A 23,781-nucleotide genomic window follows, 5' to 3' on the forward strand; every position below is an offset into this window, starting at 1 on the left:
AAGTCCCAATGGAAAGCTCTGGGCAGTTTGTGCAAACCACTGAAACATCAAAGTACTGCTATTAAATGTTCAGCTGCCATGACAGTCTTATCTACAGTGGGATAAAGAGGTAAGTGGCATCTAAAGACAAACAAAAACATACCGTTTCATTATTCCTACAGTAAGACACTGTCTGACTGAACTCAAAATTGCCATTCACAGTTCAACACCTTGAGAGAAAAATACCAGCACTTGGGATGTCCTTACTTCACCTCATCTGTTATTTGATGGACCCTTCATTGAGTAATTGTGGCTAGAATAAACGTCATACAGACAACATACAATTCAATGAAACAACTTCTGTGCTTTTTCAGAAAATTTCAACTGACTTTAAGGGCAAGGAAAAATCTTTTTTATTCAGTTTTGTAAATGAGCTCTTGAAACACTTACTACTTGATGTTCACAATCTTTCCATCAAGAACACCCATAATCAGGACATTAAGCACAGGTCAAGCCAAATTGTTTAAGGTGCCTATGCCATGGAAGATGTCCTGCTGCTGGTACTCCCTGTTATTTATCCCTCAGATAACAAAGGAAACAATGAACTCTAAATATTTGAGTTTTGATTTATTTTTTTCACTCTGTGGTCTCCTCTCCATGAATGTTCAGTTAATGATTCAAGATTAAACATAGATAGTTTGCTTTTGGTTTCCTGTTCAAACAAATTAACAAAACCACTTAAAATACTTCAGTCCCATCTAAAATCTTGGAGAAGAGGCAGAGGTACAAAAAGTTACAGCCCCATAATTTATTACATGCAGGAAACAAGAATCTTAGAAATACTTGAAATCAGTAAGTACAAGAGTTGTGTATTATTAAGACCACATTATTAAAACAGTTTCATCCAATAATTGCTCTATGTTTGGCATTGCTAGAAAGAAAATTAAGCTACACGGAAGTGTTTTTTTAGAAAGTACAAAGTAAAAAAACAACATCTGGAATCCTAAAACAGTGATGTTTCACACGCTTAACAAAATATTAAGGAGCTTTAGAAACTGGTATATTATTACTCTAGAAAATTTACTACAGTTTATAATATATCTGTTATTTTAAAATCAATTAGAATTTTCTTAAATTTTCTTTACACATATTCCTGTTCTGTGACAGGGGGGCTAAAATGTTCAAGTCTTGCTTTGGTTTTAGGAATACAGAAGCTAAAGAACACTCAAGAAGGCTAAAAGAACCCAAAAGATGCCTTTGATAAAAATTCTCATTGTTGTGCTGGCCTGTAAGGAGCAGTGTAATCTTATCTGCTGATGCTAATGAGGCTCCACCAGTCTTAGTCTTCTTGAGAACCACATGATAGAACTGCATGCTTGGATGTTAATCTGTCAACGCAGTAGAGCACGGACCCAGAAATTTTTTTTTAAAAAATCTTATTTTTAAAGTGTTTCCAGGTACAGAATAGAAAAAAATAAATGTATCAAATTCAGACAAGTCACCTTGAGCTTTTAGTCTAGAAATGTGTAGGCATGATCTAAAAGAAATCTGTAATGATTTTCAGAGGGAGAAATTTGGGAAATACCCCCAAGCTGACCTGTAGTTTGGAAGATAATATTTTTTTTATGTTGAACTATAGAGTATAAATATGATGAAATTTCATTCATTCTAAATCTTGAAATATGGACAAAATAGTGGCAGGATACAAATTCTCAGAGAATTAAGGAATATATTGCCTATCACCTGTAGGTTACTGGTTCAAATTCTGTTAGATGAATAGTGACAGAAAGTCAATACAAGCCAATGACTTTCATGAACTACATGTGACTCAGGTAAGTAGTCCAAGAGCAGAACCTGGTGTGATACCACTCCTGGCGAGGAACAGCTCGTGGCTGTAGCAGAAAAAGCCAAACCTGAAGAACAAACTTCTCTCTAATAAAGATTCCTACTAGAAAAGTATGAATTTGAAAGCAGGGGATATGCATCATTGGCACAGTAGATTCAAAAGGTCTTCTTGCTTTTGAACGTTGTTAATGTGACACGAACATGTACACCAAGTCAATGTCACCACGCACCACATTCCACAACTCCACAGGAACTTCGCAGAGATCACTTTTGCTGCCCAGGGAAATGCATTCACTTCACAGAAATCTGCACTTTAATAAATGGTATTCTCCAAAGCTCATTCTTACAAAGCAATGAAATAAAATGATCATTTAAAAAATAAATAAATAAATATTGGTGTTAGATGATTGAGTATTGTAATATTACTTTACCAAGACAAAGATGGCTTTGTTAGAAGGTTTTATTATTATTATTATTATTACTATTAAATGGTATTACTATGGTTTTTAAACACTTTAAAATTTTAAGAGGCTACTTTTTTAGGTTTTTTTTGAAAGAAGTTTGGAAAAAGGAATGAAGAAGAGGCAGGTATATGCTAAAGGACACTGTTGTGGGTTTTTTTTGGTAAAGAGTTGTTTATCAATTAGTAGCAATTCTTCAATTTTATATATATATATTTTTCATTCTAGAAGTTCATTTCCAGTACTCTTCAATGAGTGATAAGCTACAAGTTAGTTTAGCTCCCAGGAACTCCACTCCTCAAATTTCAGGTGCTGGTGTTGCCAGAGCTGTGGGGAAAATGTCCAGGAAGCAAATTCGCTGCTGCAGTAAATCATGCTGCTTTCTAAATTTAATTTCCTACACTGGCCAGAGTTTTTCAGAAAACAGAGAAAAAACAACTCTTTACCACCTACACTGTACATAATGCGAAGGATTCTGCTAACACCATCTGGCAGCACAGTGAAAAAGTTAAATTATTTAAGCCATCAGAATTTAAATGACATGGTTTTGGAATAGTTATAAGTAGTTCCCAAATTAAATACAACTAAAATTAATACGTTACAGAATAAAAAACAATCCAGAAAGTAATAGTGATAAATGTTTTTATTCATACTGCATGTATCATTGTCCTCTTCTTTCCTTATTTTCCCTTTTAATTGCTTTCAGATTTTTGTAAAATGCCATCTATTTCAGGACCTCAGTCATATCATGGCTAATGTAACACAACTTTCCCTTAACTTTATGTAAGGCAACAACTTCCCTTCTGTGCATTTTTAAAGGAAGCTTATATATCTACCCAGTGAAAATCCTTGGATTTTTACTTGTAGTTCTTCAAATGATTTTCAAGAGGTCTCGCTACTTCTAAATAAAGCACCTAGCTATTCAGAAATCTCTATTTTCTACTAGTTTGAAGACAAATCTAGAAATAAATCATGGCTTTACTTTTTGATCCCACATAACTGATTCCACTGTGGCTGAGCTGCAGTTTTACCCATACAACTTTCTATAAGCTACTTAGCCTCCCTTTATGGTATTCTATCCTGTTACTGTAGCAAAAACGCCTTCAGGGAACTGAGGAATATTTGCAAGGAATTTAAATGAAAGATACTCAAAAAATATAAGAAAACCCTAGGGAGAAAACAAACAAACAAACAAACAAAAAAAAACACTCCCACCCACTCCCCCAGTATTTTTATTTTTATTTGTGCAAAAGAGCAACCTAAATTTGTAATACCCTGTCAATTCAAAGCGCACATTCTTAGCAAAACATCTTTTCAAATCATCTGAAATATTGGACATCTGTACCAAGGCAAGCTACTTTTCCAATATTGGATGATAATATTAAGCACGTGCTTTTACAGCCTACTGGATGAATATGGCAGCTTTTGACAGACAAGTGGTGGAACTAAGCCACCAAATTACAAACCAAGTTAATCTAGGGAGGAATAGAAAAGATGGAAAGAGTTAAAAAGGATACAAACGTCTGCTCATGTGTAGGCAAGTGATAAATCATGGAGCACAACGTTATTTCCTGGCATCTTTTTATAATGTGGCTAGAAACTGATGAAATACAGGACCAGCCATAGTAAATCTGATAACTGGTTCTATCAAGCCCAGATTTCTGTCCGTGCTGGATGTTCAGAAAACTAATATGTACCTAACCTACTAGACAGGGTTAGAGATGAAGAAAGACTATTTATAATCCATTTATCATTAGGAGAATGAGTTAGCTTATTTCTTAAGGAGAAAAGAGTAAAAGCAAAACAAGTTACACAGAAACAAGATAGACTCCTTGTCAGAGAGACGTACCAAATGTTTCAATAACTGCTGCTAGCTGCCACAACTACAGGGATCCCAAACAATGCACTTGGGGTGGAAATCACTGCCACATGTTAAATGTATTTAGGATGTGATGCAGAAGGGCAAGATTAGTACAAAAATTCCAACTATGTGCAGGGAAGGAGATAACCCCCAAAGAATTCCAGCTCCACACAATAAAGGTGAAACTGCTCTGCTCAGGTTTCTCCGGACTGACTGTAGCTCCATCTGCATTGCTATTCCCACCACTGGTTTCACGTGCAGCTGCACCAAAACCTAAATGTGAGGAAAATCAGAGGACCCATCTGTGCTTAGCATAATATCGCCATGGGCACCGGAGTGGCAAACATGCAAATGAGCTGATTAATCAGGAGGTAATTATGCTTGGGTTACTCTTTCTGTTACAGGAATGCTTTGATAGCAAGATTAGGTAGCATGCATTGGAGCAGTTCATAGGGGAAAATATTACAGCACCCTGGGAGACAGTTTAAAGTCCTTTACAAGCACATTTCCTGTAATATTTAGATGAACATTTCATTTATGAGAGTAGGTTTGTATGTCATTACCCAAGTGAATCTTGACAGTGAGAAGCAAGTATATAAAATATTGATTTCCAAGATAAAACATTTACATGACACTTTCCAACTGAGATAATTCCCCAGCACAGAGTAAAATCTATTTACATATGTCCTTAACTGATTCTCAGCTCTTTCCATCTCTGTGCTTCTGCAAAATGGAATGGGGGGTCACTAATGGAAGATTATCTAAATTAAAAACAAACAAAAAAGCGGGGGAGGGATGCAAGACAAATTGAGCACCTTCATTGACTATATAAAAATCCTTAGTTTTGAATTCAGGCAGGCTAAGGCAAAAAGCAATGAATTCTGTGGCAGAGGAAGAAACAAACTGTTTGCCTGGAGTATATGGGTAAGGCAGCGACAGATTTGTATCTCCAGCTTTGAAAGAGTTGGTTCTAGAGGATGTTCATGGGAAACCATCAAGGAAAGCTGCTCCAGTCCCTGACCCACAGATCAGCAATTCTGGTTTATTGATTTTCATACCTTCTCAGCACCTCCTCTCTAAGCAGAAGGAATTGCTGGAGACTGTGCTATTCTGCAAGTGGAGTGAATCTAAGTATGTTCACAACCACATATTCTTATATTGCTCTCAGTGTTCAGAATACAGCCGTCATGTTAACTTTCATTTCCATATGCAGTTTAATTCTCTGCATGCTTATATGTATGCACTTCCTACTTTGAACTTCTACAGGATCTTGCTCCCAGAGTAAGCAAGAACAACATACATGCATGCTTGAGCTAATTCGTGATACAAGGACTTTGACGTTTAGTTGCACTGATAATCATAAATCTCTATGGACTCAAGGCTATGTTATCTCTATCAGTTAGGGTTACTTTCCCTGCTGAGAAGATTTAGTACACTTCACCAGGCGGGCAGGATGACTGAGTAGGAAGCAGACTTTCACAGATGTCAGACACAATAGTCTGTTCATAGGTGTGAGTTACATGATGATTAGGATCACAATAGTGGAGGTTCATATTTCTAGAGGGACCACTAAATGCCCAGGATGCATTATTTGTAACGAAAACATTTACACATGCTCAAGTACCACGTGCCTAGCTTTCACCTTCTGGAGGGTTTAGTTTAGCATAGCAAGCTGCCCTGAGAAGCAGGGAAGGGACTTCAGCACAGTCAGTGCCAACCACAGTTTGCTCGTTCCTCGTTACCAAGGTATCTGCAATTCTCCATAATGTCAGAATAAATAAATCTTAAAAGCAAGACTTGCACCTAAGAGTAAATATTGCAATAAATTGTGGATGAGAAGGATATACCTAGAACACTTTCTCCTCTGCAGGGAACTTCTCTGTCTCACATCTGGAGTGAGATGTCTGTGAAGCATGTTTAAGAAGGGATGCGTGATTATATCATAGTCTAGTATTCACACAAATGCATCATCCTGTGCAGGTTAACACCAATGGTCCTTGGAACTGCTTCATTGTGTCCCTTGCTGCTGCTGATTGGTATTCTCAATAATGTGGCTTATTACCTCTCTGATGGAAAGCTTTGCCAGTGATTTTCAACTGTGCTTCTTCAGAGATCAGATGCTGGTTCCAAAAACCAGCCAGCCTGGAACCCACCTGGTTCCTGCGTGTTTTTGGAACCCAGCATTCATCTTGGATCATGCTTTTATTAAAATATGAACTGAAATACATATAGAGCAGCAGTGACTGACGATCTGTGTTGCAGACAGTCTCCTGGCAGCTGGCTGGTTTAGGAGACGTTCGGTGCCTGGAAGAACTGGCTGTGGATCTGGCCCTGCTGTGCCTGGAGGAATGCTGATGATCTGCTGGATCTTTGCACTCCAAATGAGCTCCTTCCTGTTCAGAAACTCTTCAGTAATTCCACCTGGGCACCTAACCATTAGCTCCTTTCCCATAGCATGCTACAGGAGCTTGGGAGCTGATGTAACTGAAATCCAGTGTCAAATACAGAACCCCTTTGTTAGGGAAGAGGCTTCCACTGCTCACAGCTGCTCTCTGGCACCTTCTTCTCTCGTGAAACAATACTAACATCTGCATCGACCAACTGAAAAAGTAGCAGACAAAGCTAAAAATACTTCTCCAAAATATTACTCGGTGCTGTCTGTATTTGTCAACTGTGACATGCTAAGGTAACGGAACAGTCTTACAAATTCAGTGCAATCCCTAACAACCTGAACTGAATTGCAACTTAAATAAATAATTGACTTCTGTATGTGAAACAATACTGGACAACTGTTTTAATATCTCTGCTGAGTAGACATGCCAGGATGTGTTAGAGAAACTCAAACAACTGCATTTTGTGGAATGATAAAAAAACAATAAACTTGAAGTTGTGGTGTCCAATTACTTGGCCTTTTTTCCACTACTCTTGTGGTGAGATGGGACAATGAATGGGCCAGGGACTTAGACCCTCCTCTTACACTGTGTACCCAAAGTGGACCAGAGGATCAAAAAACAGGTTTTATTCAAATAAAACCTTCAGTACTTCTAAAACAGAAAAAAACTTCATGTACAGAAAAGACAGAAAAGTAATTTAAAAATTGTCTGACACTTCCCACTTCCCTCTTTGCCTTTGCATATTTGCCTTAGACTTTTGTTTCATTTACCGACTTTTTGATTAAAGCTATTCTGCCTGGGAGGTTCCTTCCATTTCCACAATTGGCTGTAATCTTTTTTTTTTTTTTTTTTTTTTCCCCTTTTTAACACGAGCTCTCAGATGTATCTTTGCTGTCACTGTCTGGAAACAGAGGAAAACTCTTCCTGCCAGTCATTAGCATTTCTATAACTTCTTTTTCCTTAAGGTAATAACACCTTGTGAACAAAAGCAAGTAAAGTAACTATTGTTCATCATACCCAGATTCCTCAAACAAGAAATATCCTCTGTGAAAACACTTGCATGGCTTGAAATCTTAGTAGAGGTTTCACACCAGGTATGTTAAACACAACTCAAAAAAATAAGATGAACTTAATGATCATGTTAAGTAGGACTCCACAAGTGTAAGTTTTGCCAAGACTGGATTATGGATAACAGATATTTGTATGTATAACAGTAGTAGCTCATGACATTTTATGTTCTATTATAACTTCTTGAATCAGCTTTAGAGAACACAAAAATTCCACCACATTCAGAAGTCTAGAAATGAAGTCACTGCCCTAGAGCTCTACAGAGGCAGAGCCAGGATTTTTGCTTTTTCACTGACAAAAATCAGTCGGGCATGTAAAAAGATTTGACTCAATATGTCTGCCAAGATTCAGCAAGTAATGAGTTCTTACTTTTTCAAAGTACCAAGTAAACCAAAAGGATAAAAGTTATCACAGTCGCAAGACATCCTAGAAAATACAAGGCTTATAGTTTACCTTCCTCTTCACTAACCATGTATAAATTGTCCTGCTTTTAAAATGTACTGCATTAGATGTATTCTTTATTCAGAAACGTCTGCGGATTAACTCTGAATACAGTAATTCACAGCACATACCTTAGGTTTTCAGTTCTCCTAAAGAATAATAATGATGTGATTAAAATGACTATAAAATAACATAATTAAACCTTTTAGGCCATCTTCAGAAGCTTCACTAAAGCTCTTTGAAAGCACTCAAGCCATGAGTACATTCCTGAAAAGCATACTAAAAATATATTACTTTATTTTTTTTAGCTTTTAAAGAAAGCCTGTAAAAAAAAGCAATTTCTGCTATTTTCTTTTCAACAAATGTAGCTTTCATTAGATACATGTGGAGCTGATAGAAATAATAAAGCTGACATAAAAATATCAGGCACTTGGCAGTGCTGGTTAATACCTTCCTTTAAGAGGACAATTGCAACAAACCTTGGGTATTTTTGTTTTTATTTTTATTTTTTTTAAACTGAAAACAGTAAAATTTGTCCACACTTATAACCTAAATAGTGAAATAGCTGCCAGACTGTAAAGAGTTATTAAGGAAGTTGTAATGAGCCAACTCCAGGAAAAATTGGATTCCATAATATTTGCTACTTATTCTTTACAGTCTGAAATGATGTGGAAATGGAACTGAAACCCCATCAACGTAATGGCCCAGGGAAGCCCAGGGAAGGCTGCCCTCAAGTGATTTTTTTATTAGCATTATAAGCAGCTTCTGATACTATGACCAAAAAATGCTGTTGATTTGCCTGTTCATTTAGCAGACCAGACAGAACTCTCTTTTTCAGGTTACTGGTGACAGAGGCCCCAAAGGAAAATTTGGCATTTATTCACCTTCTTACATGGATTAGAGTTTAGGTCCTCCCAGTGTAACCTGTTATGTACTGTTTACAACGTGTAAATATGCTAGTGGAAATACATGAAACGGTCTGTATGATTCTCAGCTTGAGCAGCATCCGATGCTCAGCTGTGTCATTCATTCAGTTCAGCTGGTGAACTTCAGCAACCTAGTAGTTATTGGCTAAGAGCAGACTACACACCGAACATCTAATATCATACCATCAGTGTTATCGTGGCTTTGTTTCCTCTCCTTTGACTGGATTTTAGTAATGAAAAACTGGAAGAAAATTCTTAGGTCATCAAATACAGTCTCTGGGTATTACAGACAACCACATTTTGTAATCTCTTATGTAAACTGATCAAGCTCCCTCAAATCCGTAATATTTTTGTGACCTTCAGAGATGGCAGCAGCAAGCTATATTTGTTTTCTTTTGCACTGGATGAACACTTCCCAGCTTTTATTATTGCCAAAGACTTGGACCCCCAGCAAAAAGCACAACAGAATTTAAGAAAACAACGTAACCAATGTAATTAGAAAGGAGCACTCAAGGTTAACCGAATAGTTCCATGTGAAAAAGCCTAATATCACACTATCCTAAAATTTATTTCAGATTGTAAAAACACACACCTGTAATCACAGAATCTTACTGAAATTTGAAATTTACTCTATGCCAGACAGTTGTGCCATACCAAGCTGCAGTTACCACTACAACTAGTGATGGGACCGATCATCCAAATTAAATACAAAACATTTGTGAAGCTGAAATTGATCAAAGAATATACAATTAGCTACAAATCCAGCTTAATTTGATTTTCTCTAATTTGTGGAATCATCCCTACTGCAACCAGAAGAAAAAGGGTAAACAACACACGTTGCATAACAACATCAGAAAAAAAGTGTAATGAAATAGTATTATGACGCACATCTGGATAATCCATCTATATGCACGGAATTTAAACTTGAACACATTTGATGCTCTCTTTCTAGCCATATTTGTAAATCTCCTTAAAACCTGGAAATAGGAGTGGCAGAAGATCTCTCTGATGTGAGGCTAAATAAGAACATTAAAAAGGGATACATGGAACAAATTGTATATTTTTTTCCATGGATTATGAAGAGCTGATAATTAGTGGCAGTAGCACATAAGACATTCTTTAAATAAAGAATGTTGAATAGAACATTTGGTTATATTTTCAGATCACACTTTTGTGTTGTTTAGAAAGCTGTCTTAAGAAAAGCAAGCACTTGCTGTACTTGCGATTGCAGAACAACAGCTTTATTTGTGGTCTCATGAAATACCTCATATCTTGTTGATGATAGATGAGTGCCTGTGCTTCTTGTTCAAAGGCAGGCTGGAAATCAGGATTTTGAACCAGAAAATGTGCACTAAAATAGTGAGAGTTCAAATTATGACTGTAGCAAGCACATGCTCAGTTTTCAACATGTAGGATCTGCTAAGGCTTTTCCTAGCTGTGAGCTAGTTACATATGTATTATAGCCTTCTCCAAACAGACTGACCGGGACAAATGAAACAGCCTCTGCCCCAGCACCTGACTGCTGAGGGAAGGGGAGGTGAGTGGGTAGCAACATCTGTGCTGTGTTTGGTTTGCAAGACCAGCTTCAGAAACAAATTCGGAGGATCAAGCTCAATTTTCTGCAAAGATCTTGATGTTGTGCTGGGGGAGCAAGACATTTGGCTTCGTGGCTGTTACTGTCAATCTCCGGACTTGGCAAAACGTAGCTTGCCAGAACTAGCCACAGCATCTCTGCTGTTTCTCAGTCTTTCACTGCACTTCATGTAGGACAGTCGTTCACATATCAGGCAAGTGACAGTAAGGTGATACCATTCTAATACGGTGACGTACACGGTCACCTTTAACTCGGACCCTCAGTTCATCCAAAAACAATAGTTCAGAGAGCAGAGAAACACACTGAACTACCTGCTGGAAATTTCATCTCTGTCACTGCTATCAAGTACTCCAGACATATTTAATAACTAAGCTATACTCACCCTAGACTTCTAAAGCTGTGAAAACCACTTAAAAAAAAGAAGTCTGAAAACAAGGGCCAACATCCAAATTCAGGCCACTGCAGCTCTTGAAATACCAGCTCCAACTTTTCTTAAGAAACACAGATATCTCACCCAGAAATCAAGCTGTATTTGTTTTGCAATTTGAGTGAGTCAGACACATAAATATTTAAGTTTTAATTCAATTGCCTCTCCTGCGGTCGATGAGTCACTAGGACTCTGATATCTGAGGAGTCTCGCTAGGGGAGGTCCTGGAAATGTGTTATGACTCCCAAGTGGGTTCCAGCCGGAAAGTCTGTGAGCTGCATGTTTAAAATGTATGAGCTTATTTTCCTTTCGTACACCCAAAATATATGTAATGAAGTAGAATGTGTTTGCTTCCTGGACAGCAAACAACCTTGCAGCCAGAAAAAATGTTTACTTTGTAAACAGTATTTTCTTTTTAGAACACTGTTTTAGCAATAGATTCCATGATGAAAAACAGTTTAGGTCATAAAAGACCTGAAAGAAATAGAATCTGTAACACTTTTCCTTCTCTCTAAACTCCTGAAATTAAACTCACCAGAAGTTGCAGTCACTCTAACGTACTGAAAATACAGAGAGTATACTTTATACAAATGGATGATGCAAGACAATTTCAAAGCCTTTGGTCAAATAAGGAGTATTATGAATTTTTCCATACATAAACAGAATGAGTATGAAGCTGCAAAAAGAGACTAATTAAAACCCAAAAAGCCACATTCCATTGACATACACGTTACAAATCAAGTGGGGAGGCCAGTTATGGCTGCAGCATTAAAATAATTAATGAGAAGGTGTAAGAGAGGCACTCCCTTTCCTATATGACACTCTGTAATATTCCTGTAACCTTCTTGAGTCATCTTCCCACCACTTAGCATGAAACGTGCCAGTTTACTGCCTTCTGACCACTCTGATTTTGACTTATACTGGACGAAAGACAGGACTGATACCAACGAAGCAGATGGACACTAAGCTCAGTCCTGCTCCGAATTCAGGAGAACTGTGTTTCACCCACAGAGGTACAGGTGAGAGAAGCAGAAAAATAACCATGTGTGAGCTTGACAGCTGCAAGCCAACGCCAATGCCAAAGCAAAAGACAAATCTTCACAACCTCTGTGGCCTTGTGAGCCTTGCAGCCCCCAGGAGACTCCTGACCCTGGCTGTGAGCCAGGCCAGCTACTTTGCAGATGAAAAGTAAACCTGCTGCAGATGTCCTGACACACTGAAACTCCCAGGTCCCCAGCTACAGGTTGCAGAGCCCATGCAAATGCACTCCCTGCAGTCCACGTCTGGCACCTCCCAGTCCTCAGAGGGATCTCCGCACTTCTCGCGGGGAGGAAGCCTCGATCTGCATAACTTCGCTCCACAGCTGTTAGTGCAGAAATATTAGGTGTGAGCACAGTATTTTTAAATCTTCCCCCCAACAATCACCTATTGTTATACCCTCCACCCAAATTCTACACTTGGGTGTGAAATGCAAGGGTTTGCATATATAGTATGTACTTTTATCTAAACTAGAGACAAAACCTTTAACTTTATTAGTGTTTTAAAGTTAGAATTGGTATGTACATGAAATCCCTGGCTTCTGTATGTTTGCTGGTAGGTTTTGCGGCAGCCCAGAGATCTGCCATTAGACTGGGACACCCATTAAGGAAAACTTTTTTTTTTTACCCAGTAGTGGGTCAGGAAAGATAGCACAGCACAGACACCCACTTGAAACCTATTTTTACAGTATGAAAAAATAAAAAACAACACCCAACCACCCAACAAACAAAACAAACAAACAAAAACCCCTTTTACTATATGTAGCAAACTTTGCTCATATACACTTTTTTTTTTTCTTCCTGAACTGCCAGCCTGTATTAATGAGGTGGTGGATATAGAGGGAAATGACATACTGCCTGCATATGTTATTTCAGAACAACGATTCCAAGAAGGACTCTGAATAAAAAGTCCCCCACATGCTTCAGTTTAAATCCATTAGGTCTCTTCTCACATGATTGTTATCTTGGCTTCTTTTTTTTTCATTTTGCTGTAAGGATATCAATTTTCTGGATGCTACACTATTCTTATCTGACATTTTGTTCTTAACCATTACACTCACCTTCAAACTCATTTCATCTTTCTGAGACACTGACATGGGGCTGCTTTCCTGCAGGTACCCTGAACACAAGTACTTTCAGAAGGGGAAATACGTGCCACAGGTAATTTCATGGACACAGAACGGCATCATGCCACTGGCGCCTCAAATTTAGCAGTTAACTGGGGGTGCTGCGGGGCTGTTTTTCATCACTGGTGTCAAATTTACAAGAAAATCACCACAGAATGCCTTTAATGTTGGCTACAGTTTTCAGTTCTGGAAAGCATCACAGGGATGCAAAGCAACGGAACCCTTCCCACGTATAGTATTCGTCTTCCAAAGCTGGAGCAATGATGGAGGATGGGCTGTAGTTTGCAAAGAACACAGATGTCACTGAACTACAAAGATTTTTTTTATTATTTATTTTTCTTTGCATGTCATATGAATAAGATAGAACTGAGTTTTAAAGAAAAGAAACAGTACGACTTTTTTTTTTTTTCTTTCACTGACTCCACATTCAGATCTTGGTGGTGACTTGCGACTCCACAGACAAAAAGAAATGAATTGACATCCTGTCATCACTCAGGACCTATACAGCCACAGGTAATTACTTGTCCACAATATTTGTGCAAACCAAAACACTTGGATTCAGATAACTACATGCTATTCTCTTATTCCCTCTAAATAGCTTTTATTCATTAGAAATACAGATGTAGAGTATCATCCCATATAAATTAGCATAATTCCTTTAGTAATTGCAGATAATGTCCAATTTACAACGGCAAAGTAACTAGTTTATTAAGTAAATATTTATAATAAAATGGTAGCAAAAAAAAAGTATTTGAATGTGACTTATTACCACTGTAGCAAAAGTAGGGATTTTAAATACAGTAATTTGGCAAGATTTGACGTGCAGTAGTACATTTTCCCAAAGGGAGAGCCAAATTCTGGCCAGACCTGTCATGGTTTTGTAAGTGTGACAAATGTGACACAGAATAGATGTGATTAATTATCTGAAGAATTATATATATATATATAAATTTCCATGAAAAAGTCACACACCCCCTATACAAATTATCCCAACAACAGGCACCTCAATAGGCAGTCTGAGATGAAACAGAAAAACTTCATAAGGCGATGAGATTCCACAAAGCATCATACGCACATATATACAAAAATCTCAACTGTCTTTTATTTCTCATTTTAGAGGGATTTTAAGATCACTTCCTTGCTCAGTTTCTCCTTGCTTTGTCCACGGCACAAAACTATACTAAAGGATTTGTGATTTAGGGAAGCATATTGGCATTGGTTTGAAAACTAGTCGACAAAATTTTAACTTTTAAAGAAACGTTAAATATCTAATAAGTTGCTTGAATATTAACAATATCAAGCTACAAACATGTTTCAAAAACTTATTATGGATTCTACATTTGAACTGGCAGTACCCTTCTCAGATGCCCATCCTTTTATTCTTTCCTTCCAAGTATAATAACAGAATAAAGGTTTTTAAATTCTTGTACAAGGAGTGCAGTAGCTTTCCAAAATGAGCCACATAATTGTCATAGTAAATCATAAACAATACAACTGAAATAACACTATATTTTAGTAGAGTCGGCACCAAAACACTGATACTACACACCCCGAGAGATGATCATTTCCAATTAAGCTTGAGTTACAGGAAAGCAGTGTTTTAGACACCTCCCAGCACAGCCCCAGTGTTCTTGTGACTATAAAGCAATTTCAGAATTCCTAGGGCACAGTTCTGATTTTTGTGCCTTAGAGAAGACATAGAACAATTGCTTTACCATTAATCGCTGAAGTCTTTAGAAGGCCTTGCTGGGGAAACTGCTACTACCATCTGTAGTGAAATTGTATAGGCATAACTAAAACGAAGCACAAGATATTCTTCACTTATAAACTCAGACCTGCTGGAGTAATTCCTGTGAACAGCCACCTGCTCCTATAAGCCGTTTGTTCCATTTGTAAAATGGATGTTAGCTCCATATAAACTTCTAAATGAGAAATTCATTATGCTAGCCAACCATTCATGCAGCCATCCCATTGTGTAACTTATGTGTGTTTCTATACTTCAAAACAATAAGTGATAGCATGTCATTCAGATGACATCCCTCTCGGTACAATTAAAATACTCAAACTGCAAGGCAGAAGTATGCAAGACAGTGCTATTATAAAGACAGTAAATTCTTCACTTTTTTTTTTTTTTTTTTGAACTACACATTGAATTAGCAGCCCATAACATATATGGTCATCTCATGGACTTTGAAGCCATGAAAACAGCCAGCAGCCACAACAGTCAGGAAGTTTCATACTTGCATGCTATCTTTACCAGACTGATCAACATCTCCAAAGCAAAAGCTTGGCAGTGTTTTCCCTAGGGAATGACAGCATCATACCACTTTGAGACACAACCAGTTGCTTCCATCAGATGTTGTGATGTCACTGTGTATCCAGACTGCAGCCGTCTCCATGCTGAACCTCATTGCCATGGCTCCTCTCATAGAGCCATGTTTCAAAAGGTCATTTTCCAAAGCAGATAAGAAAAACTTACTTGAATTAGGTTAATCGCATAAATTATACCTTGAATTTTGTTTCCTTCTGGATATGTAATTGGTAAGTCTGGTAAGAAGAAATGAAAATAAGCTGGGAATTTTAAGTGGGAATATTCTGACTGCATACTACAAATGGATAGCATGTGGTATACGTTATGTTAGTGGAAGGTATGATGAGCAAACTTGCAGGAAAAGGTGTAGTTTACATCTACAAGGGTAATCCTTGTCTGCTGAAGGATCCTTCTGGGATTGCAGACCAAAAGTGAAATCCAGTACTTCCTACCAGTCCCATATGCACCACAGGAGCTGGAAACATTGCAGGGTCTGAGTGCCAACTGCTGGCACTCAATCACTGCACTGTGGATGTGCCAACAGCACTTCAGCGCCAGAGTGTGAAGAGAGATCATGACTTTGTGCCACAAGCCAAATGAAAGCAAAATTCAAAATTGCATGATAGCCAAGCCCAATAAAACAGAATCTTAACTATGTCCCAGTTGTAAATTTAAAACTGTTTCCCTCACTTTATGCAGTCTCAAATACGCGAATGTCCCTTTTTGTACAGTTTCTGCTCATATATAGTCCTCCAACACCCTACTATTAACGTTGTCTGTTAAACTCACTTTTCACCCTAGCAGTATGTTCCAAGAAGCTAACTGCAAACAAAAGGGAAAGCAAGAGAGTAAAAATCTCTGTGTGAAGAATTATCACATATTTTGCGCTCATATGTCACTGCTTTCTAAGTGACAGAATTAAAAAAGATAGAAAGGAGAAGCCAAATTCATAGCTTTTATTCACCAAAACTGTTAGCAAATCAAACCTATGAATTCAACATCAAATGTGATTTGATGCAATGGATAGATTTGATGTCAGATGTCATATGTGTTGTCCATGATGTGAAATACCCATTTTCAACCCTGCTGACTGTGGCCTTCCCGTCACCTTATCAGGAAAAGAGCATTTTAAATCTTTTTTCAGATTTTGTTATTTTTATTGTGTGCTCTCAGTAAGGAGGTGAACATTTTGTCCCACCTGGGCTTCCAAATCACGTTAATCAGATTATTTTTTTAGTAGTAATAATGTCACATTTTGATTAAACAATAGATATTTTATACCTTCAGTATTAACTTTTTAAACCCTAATATACTGTTCTTGTTTCTGTGCCTATATGGCTGAGTTTATTTCTAGACACTGGTTTTAATACTTGAAAAAGCAATGGAAGTGAATTAGCAGATCGTATTTAGCCACCAAGTAATGCCTCCAATAAAGATCTTGCTGCTTTGAGCTGACCCACAGTCAGCAGCCTCACCACTACTGCAAAAAGACACGGGGTTGTGCCATTTGGGGGTTCAGCTCATTTGCACTTGTGATAGACATCACACAGAGTCTCCCAGGACCACCAGATGTGGGTACAACTCCTCCTGCCTTGGGAAGAGCCGGCCCTCAGCTGAGCCCTGTCCAGCCAGTCCATGGGCACACGTTGCTTTCTGCTGGATGCCAGCGGCTGCAGATTCAAAGACTAAAAGCAGGCTTCTCAAGCCCTTCTCATGGCCTTTTATTTTTATTATTTTTTAATTCCTCGTTTTTTACCTTTTTTTTGTTGTTGTTGTTCAAATATTCCAGAAATAAAAAAATAAAAGATTATCAGATCACCTCTAATTAGCTGCATGTGCAGTTCCTGACACTGCCAGATCTTTTTTACATTTAGGACATCACCCCAGTGAACTGATCCTGCTGTGACTACCTCCTTTCTGCTTAAGTTATTAAGTGCTTCTTTTTCCATCAGGAACAGAAGATGCTCAAGTGATGTACACTGCAGCTCACTCAGGAATACCTGTGTCATTTTTCTGTAGGAGTGTCAAAATGATGCCCCATCAAAGGAAGCCTGTACTGCTGGGACCCCTCAGCAGCCCTGCTCAGCAGCTGCTCGACAGAAAGCAGGACAGGATGGTGAGGTTTGGAAAATAGCAGCTACGTGCTTCTGCTTTGCCATGTCACTCCAACAAAAGCCGTGACTATGGGGAAGGGAGGAAGACACATCAGAGATTGGATAAAATTCAGTAATCTCTTCAGTATGAAAAGCAGAGGATGTGCTGTCTCCTCAAAGTCTGAATAAAGAGCCCCACTCTACTCTTCTCCAGGAAGAGTCCTGTTTCAATATAATAAAACCAGTAACAACACAAAATAAAAGTATCCAAATTATTTTGTTAACAACTATTTTTCACTGAGCACACCTCTGCTGCTGAGATCAATTTGGGATAGACTGTGGACACGATCAGCAATACTGAGAAATGCTCTAAGGCCACCTTCTCTCACCAGAAAACAGTAAGACCACCAGGACTAGGGACTTAGCCTGATGAAATCAAGAATTAAGACACAGCCCTTCTGTTTCACCTTGAAAAAGCACTTTGCCACTTTCTCCTTCATTATCAATATGGCATGGATGTTTGTCAAATACCACAGGTAGTGAAACCATTAAAGAACACTAACATAGGTGCAACTGTTTTCCGATACGGATGACTTTAAATGGATCCCCACTTTACCCACTGGCACTTTCCTTCTAAACAGATATGCACACACATACAGCTCTTTATAAAGCATTCTTCACAGGTTTGTGTATTTGTGTTTAGTTTGAGAATGAAGGAAGCAAAACATTTCCACTGATTCGTGTAATAATTTCCTCTGAAATTCTCTCTGAACTGTATTGTTGTAAATGAAAAGTATGGATTCTGTCTTGTATTTTTTCCCTTTCTACCTTGCCTTCTTCTGAGAGATCACATTAACTGTCACTTATATACACAATTCTAGTTACGTTTTGTTTATGGCTTTTCAGCAGCTCTGTAATCCTAGAGGATGAAAATATTTTCCATTTGCCACAGTGACACGTGCTCTGGAGAGAAAATACAAACAGCTGCAGGCTTCCCTAATAATGGTATCAGATAACACACTATTTGGGATGTCAGTTTATCATTTTTCCTTAACAGAAAAAGCAGGTCTCCTGCTTAGACATCTCAGGTGAGACTCCATACAGACCGTGGCACTCAGGAACAGAAGCAAGTGCTTCAGAATAGGAAGTATCTACAATGCCTTGCTGAGGGACTTTCGCAATCAGCCTACTTTAACCATCTTCTTCCGAACCAGACTTGCTGGCTTCAAATTAGGCATATGTGCTGTATGTGAGTACTCAGAGTTCAGTCTTTTGCAATTAAACTCTTCAGAAGAAAAAGCAGCCTGCAGATCAATGAAACCAAGGCGGTGAGCTGCCGTTCCCTTACTGGGGAACATTCACTGTATGTCAGTGATATATTAAGTCCATAAAAAATAAAATATCATTATTTAGGATGTTTACTTTAGCTGGGCTCTGAGAGGCATTTGTGACCTTACAGAAGTACTTCATTGGAGGTCATTATTTAGACTAAATTCCAGATATAGAAAACAAAGAGCTCTATTCATAACAACTAAGACAGCAAGGTATTCACAAGAGAAATGAGCAAGAATTGCAAGATGTAGACTAAATAGGACAGTGATTAAATAGAGATCCCAATCCAGGAAAGCACCCCTATAAAGCTAACTCTCTAAGCACATACTTATTTTCACTCTAAGTAGCAGTGAATTCAATAATATATTTAAAAAAAAAAAAAAAAACACTTCAAAAAGTTTTCTGGACCGGGAGCCTATGATTCCTTTTTCTTCCCTCCTCTTAAACAAACAAGTCCTTAATTCCTTAATTACAGGTAGGATAGACTATATTAGAGAGCAAAGTAGCCCACTGCAATGTTCATCACCACTGCAGACTTCAATTGTTGTCAGCAAATGGCTAGAAGCATGAAGGCCTTACGGATGTATCTTGCAAACAAGCAACTTGAACTCACTGAATCAACAATAAATGAGTGAGGCAAAAGGTGAACTTCATATTCCCAGGAAATGCTGCAGAAATGTAGCCTGCAATACCTGGAGATCTGAATGAGCAGATCGTTTTTTTTAATGAACAGTCCATCTTTCTATCTTTCCAGCAATCAACCCCACTGAAAATATTGAACACAAAGAATGAACAATATTGTTGCAATGACACTGTTCCATCATGGATAGGTAGATCAGTATTTCCTGAGGAATACTTATGCAGCACTCATAACAAAAATATCAGGTGATCTCATCAATATTAATGTTTTTGAACATACCTACTAATACTCTCCAAAACAACCGAGACAGATAGAACAAAAAGTTGAGAACAGAACTGCAAGAGACCAGAAACAGAAATACAGTGATTTTTTGACTGAATTACTGTCCATTCGCAGAAGCTATGACATTGGTGTGTCAGTAAATATCAAGTCTAACATGAATTAGGAACGGGATCTTTCCTGACACTTATCTGAAGTAAATACCTAACTGATCTTCATTAGCTTCTTATATGAGATGCGGATAATTACTAGGGCAGTGTTGTCTTACACAAAAGGATCTCATGAAAAACTGAAGCCATAAATTTTGCATTTTTTTTTCTTGAAGATATGAGAGAATACTGGAAGCTCTTACTGTATATTAACCAAGGCTACCTTTGAAATAAATAAACTTTATCATCAAAATATTACCATGGAAGACTTTCAACAAATAACTTTGTCAGCAAATGCCACTGATATACCAGTGGATTTTTTTGGCCTCGTAAGTTGCTTTCTTTTCCATTCCTTCCATTTATTTTTCTGCATTTACAATGTGAAGGCTTTGTACAGAACTGGTTACTACATGTACAGCCCATACTCTACGGTCTTTAAAGGCTTGGAGATGTTTGTGGTATTCAAGCAATATTTTGTGAGTCATGATGTCAGGAAAAAATGACTTCCTTCAAAAGATCCTTGGAAAACCAATCTGCTTTCACTATCCATTGAATGTGGAGGTTGAAAAGAGTTACAAAGACAGAAAATCCTTTTTGCTTTTACAGAGATGGTCAAATAAACCCTATGCAACACTTGCAGAAATGTCTATCCCACAAGTATCTATATTTATTATTTGGAAGTCTTCACACTAAAGACCATTGCGTTAGCAACACGACATATTCATCCTCCCACATTAACAAAGCTGATTCCATTTAAACGAGATTAATTTTCTTTAAAAGTATGGAAACCTTTCTCTAATAGCAGGCTTAAAGGGAAGAAAACCTTCTATTCTCCTATAAATTATGTGTGCATATTATATTAATATGTATCATTGTATCATTTGAAATCATTGTAGCAAACCTCCTGATCCTACTGGATCTTTGTATATATCATCTTCTGAAAAGACGTGAATCCTGTAAAGCAGGAAAAATCTTAGTTTCTAGATGGAATGCTAACAGTATATGGAAAAACATATTTTTCTTGCTTTGAAGAGAGAGAAACGTATTGTAACAGCTGGGATGTAGCCAGGAATGTACTCTGCCTTGTACATTCTTCATCTAATACATAGTCATTTTGTTGTGACAGGCACAAGTCCATTTGCCATTGTTTTTAGGACTCTTAATGGTTCACATACTTACCAATTGGCTTAGTCAGAGATGAGGAAACTTTTACATTACTTACAGGTATTTACAAAACTGTAAATATTGATTTTGATCAATCCTCAGGATTTATTTTTTTTTCTTAGTTAGCTCAATCTTCTGTTAAGAGTACTTCTCTAAAAGTGTATTTTGAAAGACAGCCTTGCTTCTGTTCAGTAGTAATATTAGTAACTTGAAAAGACGCATGTCAACCAACTTCACAAGTTCTTCACAAAAAAAATATCGTTTTTAATAAAATGTATGTTTGAAGTGCCAAATGCTGGACTAAAAGTAATAAGCAATAAGCAATATTAATAGGTTTGCAACAGAGCACTTACAATTCTGTTTGAATCTTTCTGAATAATCTCTACAGCTATGAACTTCTCTAAAATGAACTGTACAACTCAACTGGATCTGATCTTTGCATTACTCTACCACCACTGCTGATGGCTGAGTGGGGTCATGGTTAGACTGTTTTTATGGCAAGGAAAGACCGAAGCCTACAAACTTTCAGCTACCATTGACTGTAGGCTCCTTTCCATTGTCCGAATATTGCCTGAAGACTGATTCAGCATTCAGAAACGGAAGGATTTTTTTCCCCACCTTTTAAAAAGAATAAAAAAATTCAAACCAATCCATACCAACTACCCCTTTCTAATAGGGATTTATACAAAAACATCAAATCTAAAAAGGAAACTGCACTGGAAAAGTAGACTCCTATACATATAAGAGCATAGGGAGCTGAAAAGCATGGAACTCATTCAAATACAAATTTCACTGTACATCTACAAGGTACAAAGTCGTTGAAGAATCTTTAATCCTAGCTTTTCTCTGCCCTATGAAGTATGAATTATTGGAGCACATGGCACTAATTTTAACCATGAATTGTATTTTGCTCTCACATTCAGGAAGCCACAGAGACTTCAATTTTCTCCTACGCCGGTGTGTAGTACTTCTGAATATAGATTCAGATTTCCAGATATCACTGTATCTAGTATACTTGCTAACAGGATTAGCTAGCATTAGACTGGCATCCCCAGGAAGTGTGATACTCGGTAAGACCTGAGGAATTCTCTCGGGAGGCAAAAGGTCTAAGTTGAGACATGCATGATTTCAAAGCAATTCTTGGCACAATTAACTGCTTGACCCGCAAGATGAACAAGCATATCATTTAATTAATTGCCCAGCTTTTTGGGGGCCATGCCACTCATTTTTCTCATAAGTCTGTGATAATATACTGCCACCAGTTTTTATGGAGATGATCAAAGAAATTATACATTAAATTGCCCAATGATGAATCAGGACTGAGTTTCATGATGCCATCAATCTCTCCCATCAGCTCTGCTGATGTGATATGTATATGCCTGCATATACATATATGTATAGAAAACTTAATATTTCTGCAAAGATGACACAACTAATACTATTAGATTAGTTCTGCTTCTTATAGAGGTTCTGCATGTTTTTTCCTCCTTGATAACATGGGTAGAAAAATAAACTTAAAAATAAAGAGATTTAAAAATTCTTTATAGAGCAAGATGTGAAATATCCAATAATAACGTAATACAAATAGCGTCTGTTACATTTGGATGACATCAAATGTACTCTGTACTAACATCTGTGTAGTCTAGAGCCTGCAAGTTAGAACAGGAACCAATTCTCCTTCTTCCCATGTGAATCAATATATGGATTTTTTCCCTTTCATTTTTTTTTCCCCACAAATGAACACACAAGTACCTAATAATTCTCTGAAGTAAAGCATGTTTTCTTCAGATTAGAGGACAGAAAATACATTTGAATATCTATTCAATAATGTACAGCATATATAAGGAAGTACATATGCTGTAAGAACTGTAAATACTAGCTTTAAAAAATAATGTCCTTGTAACAAAAGAAAAAAAAATGTTTTTTCCTTGTCTTGATGCATCAAATTCTTATGGAAAATGACAGTTTCTGCTCTGTAACTGTTCCCTCATGCAATGTGTTCACAAGCATAAGAACTGGTTTACTGAGCTCTTAAAATTTTTCAGTTTGGCAATCAAGCTGGTGTATGTTTTATCAGTGTGTTGAGGAATTCTCAGAGGCCTTGAGGAGACTCATAGAATCATTCAAGTTAGAAAAGACCTCTAAGATTATCTGGTCCAACCTTTAACCTAGTACTGAAGTTCACCACTAAACCATGCTAAGTTCTACATCTATACATTTCTTGAAGACCTCCAGGGATGGTGACACAACCACTTCCCTGAGCAGCCTATTCCACTGCCGCACAATCTTTTCAGTAAAGAAATTTCTCATAATATCCAAACTAAACCTCTCCTGCTGCAACTCGAGGCTGTTTCCCCTCATCTTATCTCTTGGTGCTTGGGAGAAGAACATGATCCCCACCTTGCTACAGCCTCCTTTAAGGTAATTGTAAAGTATAATAAGGTCTCCCCTGAACCTCTTTTTCTCCAAGCTAAACAACCCCAACCCCAGTTCTCTCAGCTGCTCCTCTTAAGACTTGTTCTCTAGACCCTTTCACCAGCTTTGTAGCCCTTTTCGGGATGCACCCCAGCACCTTGATGTTCTTCTTGTGGTGAGGAGCCCCAAACTGAACACTGTATTCTGGCCTCACCAGAGCCAAGTACAGAAGGACAATC

The 23,781-nt window shown here is 37.7% G+C and overlaps 1 protein-coding gene and 1 long non-coding RNA gene across 3 annotated transcripts in view; one reads left to right on the top strand and one right to left on the bottom strand.

Annotated features, from left to right (window-relative positions):
• The window catches only part of ROBO1 (roundabout guidance receptor 1), a 697,351-nt gene that overhangs the window by 409,700 nt on the left and 263,870 nt on the right, over positions 1-23,781 (bottom strand). The window lies entirely within an intron of this gene.
• The window catches only part of LOC310892619, a 72,797-nt gene that overhangs the window by 28,410 nt on the left and 20,606 nt on the right, over positions 1-23,781 (top strand). The window contains exon 2 of the long non-coding RNA XR_014578253.1: positions 1-23,781. This exon is cut by the window's right edge and continues 20,606 nt beyond it. This is a non-coding gene — a long non-coding RNA (uncharacterized lncRNA).

The sequence above is a fragment of the Anser anser genome (assembly GCF_964211835.1).
Source record: "Anser anser genome assembly, chromosome: 1".
Classification (NCBI taxonomy): domain Eukaryota; kingdom Metazoa; phylum Chordata; class Aves; order Anseriformes; family Anatidae; genus Anser; species Anser anser.